This window comes from Miscanthus floridulus, chromosome 9, assembly GCF_019320115.1.
Source record: "Miscanthus floridulus cultivar M001 chromosome 9, ASM1932011v1, whole genome shotgun sequence".
Classification (NCBI taxonomy): Eukaryota; Viridiplantae; Streptophyta; class Magnoliopsida; order Poales; family Poaceae; genus Miscanthus; species Miscanthus floridulus.
In genome coordinates, this window is record NC_089588.1 from 48,036,678 (window position 1) to 48,050,286 (window position 13,609).

At 44.6% G+C, this 13,609-nt stretch overlaps 1 pseudogene; it reads left to right on the forward strand.

The window, feature by feature from the left end:
* The first annotated feature begins 9,046 nt into the window (after positions 1-9,046).
* LOC136479832 (uncharacterized) lies at positions 9,047-10,324 on the forward strand (annotated as a pseudogene).
* Positions 10,325-13,609: the final 3,285 nt, after the last annotated feature.

The window sequence follows — 13,609 nt, forward strand, 5'->3', positions numbered from 1 at the left end:
TTGACAAAGCCTTGGATGCTCAACACCTCCTTGTTCTTCGTCTGGACTTTCAACTTCTTCTTGTTCAAAGATAGGCTCCAAGTTAAGCCCTTGAAGTGGTGGAGTAGGAGTTGAAGGAGCTGCTGTTGAGGTGGATGGGGCGGCACTGCCGCCCTCAAGGGCAGCACTGTCGCCCTACTGATTTTCAGCAGGTGAGTGCTGCCCTTGTCGGTGAAGTGCATTAGCGGAAATTTGTGCAGCAACAGCCTAGGGATCCTCATCATCAGTGGCTCAATCTTCTTGTGGCCTAATGTCACCTATAGCCATTTGCTTGATTGCCTCACATGGTGGATCCTCCTTTTCTACAACACTTGAATCAACTTGCTTCACTTAAGAGCCATTAGATTCATCAAATGTCACATCTACCGTGACTTCAACTCTACCCATGGTTTTGTTGAAGACACAATAGGCATGCTCATTTGATCCATAATCAAGAAGAATGCCTTCATCAACTTTAGGTGTGAATTTAGATGTTTTGGGTCTTTTGTTAAGTATAAAACACTTGCACCCAAACACTCTAAAGTATGACACCTTTGGTTTGTTACCGGTTAGAAGCTCATATGAAGTCTTCTTGAGTTTCTTGTGTAAGTAGAGGTAGTTGATGGAATGGCCAGCAGTGTTGACGGTGTCACTCCAAAAGAGGTCCGACGTCTTGTACTCATCTAGCATTGTCCTTGCCATATCAAGAAGTGTATGGTTCTTCCTCTCTACTACACCATTTTGTTGAGGGGTGTAAGGGGTTGAAAACTCATGCTTGATGCCCTCATCATCAAGAAACTCTTCAACTAGAGTGTTCTTGAATTCAGTCCCATTGTCACTTCTTATCTTCTTGATAGGAAGACCGAACTCCCTTTGTACTCTTCTCACAAATATCTTGACTTTCTCTTGCACCTGGGACTTATCATAAACAAAGAACATCCAAGTGAAACGGGAATAATCATCAACAATAACTAGACCATATTTGTTACCCCCGATGCTTAGGTAGGCGACCGGTCCAAAGAGATCCATGTGAATCAACTCCAATGGTTGTGTGGTGGTCATGATGCTCTTTGGTGGGTGAGGTACACCTACTTGCTTTCTGGCTTGGCAAGCACTACAAATCCTGTCTTTCTCAAATTGAATATTGGTTAGTCCAAGGATGTGGTTGTCTTTTAGGAGTTTGGCCAAGTTCCTCATCCCAACATGGGCTAGTCGGTGATGCCATAGCCAACCCATGCTAGATTTTGCCACTAAACAGGTCTCAAGCTTAGCTTTACTTTTGCTGAAATCAACTAGGTAAAGCTTGTTCTTGAGGCGACCCGTAAAGACAATAGAGGAATCCTCCCTCTTAGAGACTTCCACACCCTTATCCGTGAAGAGACAATTGTAGCCCATCTCACACAATTGAGAGACGGACAACAGATTGTACTTCAAGGAATCAACATGTAAGACATTTGTAATTGAATGATCAAGTGTAATAGCTACTTTACCAAGTCCAATCACACCCCCTTTTGAATTGTCACCAAATATGTTATTCTCATCTGAATTTGTAGTTGGGAGAGTATGATGAGAAGCATACTCCTTTCTCCGGTCATATGATTTGTATAGCCACTGTCAAGTATCCTAACTTGACCCACCGGAGGAGTATGCCTGCAACACAAGTTTAGTTCCTAGTTTTAGGTCCCCTAAATATTCTTGGGGCCTTGCATGTTAGTCATAAGAACTTTAGGAACCCAAATGAAAGTATTAAGATAAACATTTCGACCATTGCCAATAAACTTGGCAAACACTTCCCCCTTGCTGTTGTGCTACAAAACAAAGTTAGAATTCAAATATTGTTGAGGTGTTTTTGCCTTTGGTTGATAAGCATATCTATTTGGAGTGACCCAGATAGATTTCTTTGGTTTCTGGACAACCTGCTCAGGAAGAGACACCTTCTTCTTGGGCTTGACATGAGCAGAGGAGGAGGAGGTGGTCTTCCCTTTTCTGTGGGGGCAGCACTGCCACCCATAGGCTGTGGTGCTGCTCTGGGCTGTCCTTGTGCCACCATCTGTACAGACCTATCTATACCTTCCCGCCCTTTGCTCATGAACTGAACACACTCATATCCATTGATTACCTTTCTCCCATTGGTTTTACCTCCATGAGTGTGCCCAAGCCCATCCTTGATGTGTGGATTTCTTCCATCTTTGTATTGCGGCTTCTTTGGTTGTTCAATTTTGCCACCAACAGATTTCTTGCCTTCCATGCACCTTTTGCCTAACATAGCATTGAGCCTAGCAATCTCCTTTTTCATAACCTCCATGTTTGCAAGGTTAGTGGAATAAATATTTAAGTCAAGATTATAGCATTTTCCACACCCTTGGCTAGTGGAGAGAATAGAAATGTCATTTGTGTTGGAGGGCAGTGGGGTGCTCTCGCATAGAAGATTATATTGCTCCTCAAGTTTGTTGTGCTTTTCAACTAAGACACAATACTAGTCATTGAGTGCAATATTTGCCTTCTTTGTGAGAGCATGTTCTTTTTGTTCTTCAGCCAAGGCCTTGTTCAAAGAGTCCACCTCACTTCTCTCTAACTCAAGAGCTTCCTTGCAGCCAATATACATCTTTTCGGTTTCCTCAAGATTTTCATCTCTATCAGCTAGCTTGGCTTTGATACTTTCTAATTCCTCCATTAGATTTGTGATGAAGAGCTTGGTCTTAGGATCCAAATTTTTAGTCAATTTAGCATATTTCTCAACATCACTAGTTTTATCATCACTAGAATCACTAAGTTCACTACTAGAGATGTCACTAGGAGGTGAAGGAGATTTGTCTGTTTGTTTTACCTTCTCACCCTTTGCCATAAGACAAATGTGAGTGGAGTGGTGGTCATCATCATCGGACATGTTGTTGAAGAGCCTTGGTGTAGAGGATGGCTTTAGAATGGCCACGGTTGCAACCTTCACATCCTCATCACTTGACTCTTTAGTTGAGTCCCACTCATGCCTAATGTGTGCCTCTCCCATTTGCTTGTATCTCTTTTTGTGTTCATGCTTGCCTTCATTGTTGTCCCTCTTGTATTTGTTGTCTTTCTTCTCATAGGGACATTTAGCAATGAAATGCTCGGTGTTGCCACAATTGTAGCAAGTCCTCTTCTTCTTGTTTGGGAACCTTCTTTGCACTATTTGATACCCATTCCTTTTTAGCCCCTTGTGATAGTTCTTCATGAACAAAGCCATGTCATCAATCTTCATGTAATCAGCCCCATCATCTTCATCTTCACTTGAGGATGAACTTGGATCATCATTTTGTGGAGTTGACTTGATTTCCTTGGGCTGACTTGTTGATGCTTGCTTGCTGCCCTTCGCCTTGTTGGAGGTGCCTTGATTGCTTGATTTATTGGCCTTGAGAGCTACTTCCTTGATTTTCATGCCTTCTAGCTTGGCTTGCAACTCACCAAGTCTTCTCCTCTCATTGGCTTGTTCTCTTTGCATGTCAAATGTCAACAATCTTCCAAGCACATCATTTGGTGTGAAGTGCTCAAACTTCTTCTTATCTCTAATCAAGGTAACTACGGTCTCATTTCTTGGTGAGTAGGCTTCCAACATAACCTTCACCACTTTATGATCATCAAGCTCATCACATCCATAGCCTCTAATCTTGCCCACCAAGGTCATCAATCTATCAAACATCTCTTGTGGCCCCTCTCCATCAACAATCACGAACCTATTGAGCTTAGCCATCAACAAATCAATCTTTGCTTTCCTCACTTTATCGACACCTTCATGTGCTAGATGCAATGTGTCCCAAATCTGTTTTGCAACATTGACATTCATCACTCGGTTGTACTCATTTCCATCCAAGGCACTAAGAAGAATGCTTGTGGCTTGGCCATTGAGATGGACAGCAGCTAACTCCTCATTTGTTGGCACTTCAGGATCTTTCGGTGGATGCAATCCATTCACCACAATCTCCCAAAGACCGGGTGAAGACCTACAATATAGGCACTCATCAAGTGCTTCCACTTGGCAAAGTTTGTCCCATCAAAATGGGGCAACTTGCCCACGGGTACATCGATAAAGGACCTTTTGTTATGGTTAGACAAATAAGAATAATTAAATGATACGGCGGCATATTTGTTCTTGTTGTTGTTGCTGCCCTTGTCATTGCTATCCTTCTTCTTATCCTTGCTCTTCACCTTCTTGCTCTCTTTTGAAGCATGGTATGACACATCATCATCTCCATCATCCGAGCTACTAGAGAGCTCTTGCTCTTGAGCTCTTGCTGCCCTTCTCTTGACTCTTGCCTCTCTTGTGATTCTTCTAGCTTCTTTTCTCTTCTTCTTGTCCTTGAGCCGCTGCTCTTCCTTCTTCTTTTCTCTAGCTTCTCTTGTTGCGATCTTGGTGGCTTTTCTTTCTTTTCTTGCCTTTCTTCTTTTAGCATCGGTGGTCTTGGCTTCTTTGATGGTGCCATCACTTGTTGTCGACATGGACAGCTCGCTGCTGCTGCCGACATCCTCGATGTGCACACCACTTACATTTGCATCGCGAACGGTCCTCGAACCTCCTCCTTCCATACTTCACGCAGTGAAGCATATACGAAGCAACCTTGCTTCAATACCACTTGTAGGATCTACAGGAAGATAAAGGAGGCCTAGAGGGGGGTGAATAGGCCTATAAAAATTCAACTCAAAACTCTGTCAGAACCGAGGGTGGCACTGCCGGCCTAAAGGGCGGCACTGCCGCTCTTGGAAAATAAATCTAACACAGCTGAGATTTTACAGAGATGAACCTGATCCCACTAGCTGCTTAATCCTACAATATAAAGATAAGATCCAGTTCGAAGACTGAATACCACAGAAACTCCACACAAGAGTGGATCGAGCAACCAAACCCTAGCACCAGCTACCAAAGAGCTAAACTAGCAAGTAAACAAGATGAAGCATGCGAGACACAAGATTTATCCTGTGGTTTAGCTCACCACAAAGGTTTGCCTAGGTCCATGTTGTTGAGGAAGCCACAAAAGGCTTGGGCTTGCCACTAAGGCTTGCCTTACCCTCGTTCTCAAATCAAGAGAATGAACTCTTGAAGTGAGAGGTGATTTCTTAGCTATGAGAATGAGGTTATAAACCTCCCAAGGCTGCCACATGAGTTGGCAAGACCAAGGGTGATGCCTAGCCAACTAGGAGCAAGCTCCAAGAGTAACAAACCCTAGAACTGTCGGCCAAACATGAACCAAATGCTCTTAGACTTTGGGAATTAGTGAATCAGCTCTCTAATCGAGTTTTGCTGCCTTTTCTCTCAAGTTTTGATGGTTAGAATCAAGGATTTTCTTGAGGGATGGAGGAGCAACAATGGAGGAGAGAGGGTGAGCTTTGGTTCTGTTCTGTTTTGAGCAGAATGGCTGAGTGAAGTAGATGACCGTTGTGGGCTAGGCTTGAAGGGTATAAATACCCCTTGGGTCCAACAGTCAGTTAAGGGTGGCACTGCCGCTCTTAACAGGGCGGCACTGCCGCCCTAGCCAAAACAGGTAAGTTGAGGTGAAATTTGGCTCGCTGTTTTGACTAGGTGAGAGGATGTAAATCTGAGAATTTGAGCATCTGGTTCAACAGTTGACCAACTATCCTAAAATCCCTCTTAGTAGTACGGCTTTGCCTAAACTCAATTTCAAAATATAAAAGAATTTAAACCTCCTTTGAGCTAGGTCTAGCCACCTTTTGTAATTAGGACAACTGCAACCTGTACATCATCCTCATTTTTTCGATTCCCTGCTTGTCATCTCGATAAATCTCATTAGTCCTCTAATTTGGTGGCCATCAATGGCAAAACCCACAATAGGACTTGATTGCACTTACATAGTGTAATGCCTTGGCATCTACACCACGTCACCCTTCACGCTGAATCTTCCCAATAAGCGAGTCACCACCAAGTACTTAGCTTACTGCCCTCATTTGTGATATGTGGTTTGTATGGGTGGTTATTACTCAAACTCGCTATCCCATGCATGGTCTTTAGCTACTCCACGAGCTACGTCACATGCATGAGATCCAACACTCAGAGTGACCTTACCCCTCGCTTGAGTAGAGATTACTAGAATTCATCATTACTTGATTATCTCAAATTGAGATTGGTCCTCAGTCACATGATTAAATTGAGTCAAGTTGACACCTTGCAAGTTTTAGGTAATTGCTTATCCTAGTGTAACTCCTACATGTGCGAGAGTGAGTTCCCTTCTCACACATGACTTGTAACAAAGCAAGCCAACTAAGCAATTAAGCGATCCAAACCCATTGGTTAGATAAAGGCTATGATTATATTAGGTGAGTTGGTCTAACTTACTAAAACATGATTAAATAGTTTGTCATTTTATATGAAATGCAAACTCGTAATGCAATGGCATGTAAGTATCCAAAATAGGGTAATAATAGTGAGGTGCCTGCCCGTCATGAAGTCCCGATGACCGAGGATGATCATGATTACACACATTCCTCACATCCTAAGTGAACCTAAAAGAAGGCATTGGACGAGTTGGACATGAGCTCATCCATTGGATTGCAAGACAAAGAGTAAATGAGAGTCATCTTGTGGTAAGGAACTTGGGAAGAGATATCTAACAGTGAATTAGTGATGTACTAACTTCCCTCTAGATAGGTGATAGGGTGGTTAGGTCCTATTTATGGTTAAGGGTTAAACAATTTAACATTATAAAATATTCGACAGACACTCCGTTAGCAAGGATGGATGCTCTATGTAATCATTTCCCGAAGCTAATAAGTTTGGGTTGGGCTCTAGGTGAACTAACGGAACATTCCATGGCCATTGATGGACGCTCCGTGTAGTGACAGATGGTTGCATAGAATGATCCATGGGGTTAGGACTTAGTCATTTTGGGTGAACCGTACCTCACAGACGCTCCATACAATTTGACGGATACTCCATGGTGAACTGGGTGCTCTCAGGTTCTCTAGAAATTAATTTTAAAACTTGATAGATGGTCCATGGATTCTCATGGATGATTCGTGAAATTATTCATAGTGAAGATCAAGTGTGTGGATATGAGTTTTGGCTAAGTGCTGATGTTGACGGACACTCTATCAGGTGTCGACAAAACCTAGGATCTTCATTGTTCATGTTGCTCAAGTTTGATTCAAACCTAGATTGTGGGTGAAGTTCATCATGCATGTTCAAGAGGTTCCTAGGGGTGCTTAGGAGACATATTGGGCTAGTGATAGCTAGGTTTTGGGGTCCAGATAGCATGTGCAACAAGTGATTTGGAAATTGAATAAAATCATGAGAAATGGAGAGATGAATTCATGAGATTGAGTATTACAACTTATCTTTGAGATCTTGAGATTCCTAGGCCACCAAGATTAGAGATGGAGTCTTGATTGAACTTGCTTCCAAGCTTGAGAAATGGATTTGTCCATGTATGAGATTTTCTTGCAAAAATCCACAAAATGCATTAGAGAGAGATTAGAGAGATGCATGAGAGGATGGAGCAAAACTTCCAAACTTCACACTCCACTCATGCATAAAGAGAATCATGAGTTAGGGTTTGGGGATTGATTTCAAGAAAATGAGAAGAGAGAGAGAGAGAGAGAGTTCTTGAGCTAACCATGGATTGAGAGAGATGGTGATGCTCATGAGCTTGAGGTAGTGCTAATCTTTCCTTTTCTTCCTTGTTTTCTCATCCTTCTCTTCTTCTTCTTCATTTTCTCTCCCTACTTGATCTTGTTCTTACTTTGTTCTTCATGGTAGAGAGAGAGGGAAGGGTGGAAATGAGGGAGTGAAGGGGTAGCTGAGTTGAACCTGCTGAAGACTTATCCCCATTCGAGTTGAAAGGTGGGGCCATCCCATGTGAGTCGAGGACATCTCAATTCCCACTCACTCTGTTGATTCTACGGACAGTCCGCTAATACTATCGGAGGCTCCATCAATTCTCTGATCTTGACCATTTGACTGAGAGAAAGGGGCCTTTGGCATTGAGACCAATCCTTGTGTCCAAGAGATTGATAGGTGACCATAAAGGGGTTTGAGAGGTGGACTAACATCTTTCTCCGAGTATTTACCTAACATTGACCAACATTAGACTGTTGTTCACTCTGAGTTGACATGAGAGGTTTGATGAGATTGAGTTGCAAATTTGGAGTCCTTGTCCTAGTAGAGATCCCTAGGAATCCTATAAAGAGATTAACAAGATGGTTTTTGGGTGTTTGAGGGTCTGTGCAAGGTTATTAAGGAGGTATTTATTAAGGGTTTTAGTTGGAACAACTTTGGGTCGTGATAGCTGGGCTTTCCAAAGTGGGGCGCGCACTAGATAGGCTGAGGTGGGGGTGGCTGCCAGAGTGCGCTGGGCCTACGGGAGGTTGGGAGGACAGGGAGGTAGCGCTGGTGGGCTGGCCTGGCAGTGGAGACAACCAAGCTAGGCCAAGAGGGGTTTAGGAGGAAGGTTTTTCCATTAATATTTTCTTTAAGGGTTTGAGAGAGATTACACACCAAACAAAATCTGAACAAAACCCAAGCACACAAGCATGCAACTAAATTACATGAATGCGTTAATTTAATTGTTATCTTTCTTTGAAGGTGATGTGAGGAGTTGGGGGTTTTGGTTTTTCAAAACATTAATAAATCATATAAGAATTGGATACATGTTGAATTCATGTGCGGGCTCGAATTCAGCCCAAGTTTTAGTCTCTTCGAGAAACATTTTATTTTATTTTAAAAATACCTTTCGCCATGTTGTTGACTTGGTCAACTTCATGATAAGTGGCTTGTTGCAAAAACAATTTGGGAAAACTGTGTTCTTGCCCTTGTCTAGTAGTCTAATTGTGATTTTGCCCCTGCTTTTTTAACTTTATATTTTTATCCCTGCTATTTTGAAATGAATGGTCTGTTAGCCCCTGCTTTAGACGTCCATCAGATGGACATGGATTAAATGAATTAAAAAAATTATAAATATGAAAAGCAAAGGTGAAATGACCACACTGCCCTCTATCCTTATCGCCTCATCCCAAACAGAAGCACGGGTCACCTCATCCCAAGTCTCCTATGCGGCTGCATCTAGTCGCGGGCTTCTGGCGGCGGCAGCGGCGGAAGAACCAACAGGGTGGGGCTGCCTCTGGGGCACGGAGCGTGGCTGCCTCCTGGCCACGGCGGCTGCATCGGCGGGGCGCGTGGCTTCCTCCAGGCGGCCGCAGGGAGGTCGTGGCACCCGCCCGCGGGTCTCGGCGTGCGCAGAATGCATGGACGAGCAGGCCACCACCGCCTGCAGCTCGGTGCGCCGTGAGGGCCAAGGCCGGGGTGGCCGTCATCGCCACCGGACGCCGTGACCTACAGCGCGAGCATCTCCACCGACATGCCCCTCTATGAATCCCTAGGGGTAAGTCAGCTACCAGCTACCACCTAATCTCTGCGAGTGCGGCCATAGATGTGGATTGGGGCAAAAATTGAAGCTGTCCCGGATGGGCCATGCGTGCGCGTGCAGGTCTCCTTTGACGAGTACCTTTCGGACCGCGCGCGCGTGTTACACGCCATGTTCCCCGACGAGAGCAGGAGCCAGTGGGTCGGCAACGTACGTAACCACCACCTCACGTGCCCGCTTCTGTCGATTTCTCCAGCTCGCCCGGCGAAACCGATAGATTTTTGGTTCTACAAGGGGAGTGGTGGGTCCAGATGCTGCCGCTGCAGTTCCTCCTCCTCACCGTGCGCCCCGTCGTCGTCATGCAGCTACAGCACTGCGCCAGCAGGCTCGACCTCCGAGTCGTGTGTATAGCCTGACCAGCCGGCTGGCTTACTAGAATTCTTCCTTCCTTCTCCTTCGTGTACCAGCACCTACAACTGCGAGTGGTGATCGAAATGCGCCTTTTTTGGCTATGGCCCTTTTCAGACGGAGTGGGAACTAAGGGGGCTAGACGTCAGCTACGCCCCCTCTAGCTTCGACCTCGGCGTGAGCGGGTTGCTGTACGCCGACCGGAGCCAGAGCTGTGGGTGCTGGATGAGGGGCCACCTGGAGATCGCCATCACCTGCATCCTGTCGCCGCCCCTGCGCCTTATGCCAGAGACCATCCTGCGCGACGTCGCCGAATTGGTACCTAGCTCAGTAGCTCCTGCCTCGCCTAGCATCCAAAATAGTACTCTTATGATTCCTAAAAGCTAGAGCCAAGTAATGTAATGCAGGTTCTGTCGAGGCTAGCGGAGAAGATGAAGCAGGACATGGACGTCGACCTCATCGCCGACTTCAGGAGGTTTCACCGGGAGAAGGCGGCAGCGTCCAGGGCTATGCCGACGCTGGACGCAACGGCATCGAGCAGAGACCAAAGCCTCTGAAAGCTAGAGTCGCTGATGATCCTAGCCTTAGCTAGTACATGGAGAGGCATATGTGTGTCAGCACCCTTAAGTTGCAATGGAAATGTTGACTCTGTCAATCGAGAGCATTGTATATTCTCCAATGCTCAATCACCCAATTTTCAGAAATGTATCAGGTCAGTTTAGAGGCCAGGATCCTTCTTTACTGTTAGTCTGTTACCACTCATTATTTCAGAACTGATGACTTGTTGTTTCTGTAGTAAATGCTGCTATGGTCGATCATGATGATTCACAACTGTCGTTTTATTCATGTCATTCTCTTTTCCAATTTGGTTAGTAAATACATGGTGTAGTTTTAGTGCTTGTAGTGTTACATGAACCAACTTGTATGGCGGTTACTTTTGCTGAAAATACATGTACTGTATGACATTCCTATGTGGTAAGGTACTAAGGTTATTGGTGCATGCATCTATTTATACAGTTTGTTAACCGATGTTCTACATGCATTCTTATACATTGAAGATTTTTTATCCCACACAATAGATTATATCGAAATATTTCTTATGGCGTTACATCTGTCATCATTATGAACCTTTTGGTCCCAAAATTTTGAATATTTATCAATATTAAATCTAAGTTCAAATAATTGTAAGTTGTGCCAAATATGTTTGACCAAATTTAATCAATTGTCAGCATACAATAAAAAAGTCTAATTGCAAATCAGGGTAAAATCACAATTAGGCATAACAAATAGGGGCAAAATCGCATGGGTATTCATGTCCTTTTGTACAAAGTTTAACACCGTTAGGGGTGGATGACAGAGTAGGGGCAAACTAGTGCTTCGTTTTGAAATCATAGGGGTAAATTCACAAAGTCAAAAAAATAGGGGCAAAATCACAATTTCGATACAAAACAAGGGTACAAACGCAAGAGCCCCAAACAATTTTGAAGTTGTGTTTTTTAAGTTTGGACAAGAAGGGGAAAAGTGTGACTTATTGACTACATGGTTCACACATTCAGGTAAATATTTTTAAAAAGTTCGTATTTTTGTGTTAAAAACTCAGGTTGTTACACTATCCATCAGCCTTGTGCTACACGTGGGCTCCGAAGGCACACACTCAGTGGCCACGGAACACAAAAAGAGAGGTGGATTGCAAGAGAGGGGGACCGCAAGGGGAATTAGATGGAGAGGGTGTTTTTGTAACTTTAACTGGCACGACCACATAGGTAGTTGGCATTGGCATGGTAGGTTTGGGACCTTTAGTTGAGTGTAACAATAGATTGAGGACCTAGTTGGTCACTTTTTTAGTTCAAGGACTAAAGTGAGATTTAGTAGTAGATAGAGGACCTAGATGATCACTTTTTTAGTTCAAGGACCTAACTTAGAATCAATGAAAAGTTTAAGGACCTAGATTATAGTCTTACTCTTTTAGATATACTATTAAATGGATGGCAATCAATACTACACAAATGATTTTAGGAGGCGGTGCCCAAACATTAACGGAGGCGAGCACAAAATCCAACCACCTCCTAAAATGTCGGGCTAATAATGGAGGCGGTCATTTTTATTTTACGAGGCAGTCATGTTTGCCCGTCTCGTAAAATCATTTCAGGAATCGGTCAAAAAATAACCGCCTCCTAAAATGGATTTACGGAGGCAGGCGCCCTAAGACAACCGCCTCCAAAAATTCTTTATTTTTGGAGGCGGTCGTCTTAAAGCGTCCACCTCCGTAAATCCATTTTTTGTGGCGAGCACACTGTAAAACCCACCTCCTAAAATCCTGGCCCAGCGCCGAGCCCAGCAAAGCCCATATTATAGGGCTCATATATAAGTGCGACTTAGGGTTTCTCCCTTTCTCTCCAACACTCCCTGTCCTATCCTCTCCCTCCCTGACGTGCATCCCTCCTCTCTCGAGTGTAGCATAGTCCTCTCCTGAGTGCGCCGCGCGCAGCCCTCCTCTCTTGGTGCGGCGGCACCCTTCCCCCTCCCTCTCCCGGCACGGCAGCGCCCTCCCCCCTCCCTCTCTTGGTGCATCGGCGCCCTCCCCCTTCCTTTCCCGGAGTGACGGTGCTCTCCCCCTCCCTCTCCCAGCGTGGTGGCACTACCCCTCCCTCTCCCTGTGCGAGCAGCAGCGCGTGAGCACTGACGTGGTGGTGGATCTACTGGCGGCGCTCCTCCACCGCCTCCACCAAATCCGGCCCTGGCGCGGGTGGATCCAACGACAGTGGTGCACAGGGAGGCAGGATCTGGCCTCGGTGCCGGCGGATCTGGCCAGGTGCGGGCACGGATCTCCTCCGACGGCGGTGGGCTCCACCACTGCAGCGAATCAAACTACCCCAGAGCGGATTGAGCTCCTGTGTGGCAGATCGAGCTCACCTGCGGCAGATCAAGCTCCATGCTACTACGACGGCAGCAGCAATGGTGGCGGTGGCCCAGATCTAGGGCTAGGCCCGGTTCGGGCTATGGGCTTTTTCCTTTTTTTGTTTCTTTAATTTATTTTTGGAGGTGGGCAAAGCAACCGCCTCCGTTGATCTCCATTAACCGAGGCCTTTGATTGGAGGCGGTTGCAATGCCCGCCTCCATTAGTCGATTTTGCCCGCCTCCAAAAAGGTTGTGTAGTAGTGAATCAACTACACGACGAAAGAAAAGGTAGATGGCTCAGTTATTCAAATGGAAGAATGCTTTCTTTATTACTATATTTACTAGCATACATGCATGCTCATGTGTTGTATGAAACCCAATGTATTGGAGTCAATCGTATCATCGCTAGACGAGATGTTTTAACTTGTATGAGCACGGGTCATGAATTCAGGTCATATATAAAATACGAAGGGTGTGAGGGCAGTTTAGGAAGCTAGTAAAGAAGGGGACAAAAGAGTATTTTGGAAAATGAAAAGTGGGTTGGAAGAAATGCTTCGTTCTTTAATATTAGAATGATAGAGACAGAGATAGAGATAGAGATAGAGATAAAGATAGAGATAGATAGAGATAGATATATATTATGGTAAGAAAGAATGTATAAACAGGCCGAGCTATCATACCCTAAATGCAAGAGAACTAGTCTATTTGGTGGCCCCAGTGTTTCTATTTGTTCACGAGCTACGTGCCATTGACTTGATAACGAGTTGATATAAATTATTTTTACTAGCAAACGTGCTCGTGCATTACAACAGGAAAAATAACTATCAAACGTTTATGGCAAACAAGAATGGAAGTAGTCTAGGTATGTTTTATCCTTTCTATGAAATTTGAAATCTATAATTTATTTTATGATGACCTATATTGTATTTGTTATTTTAATGTTT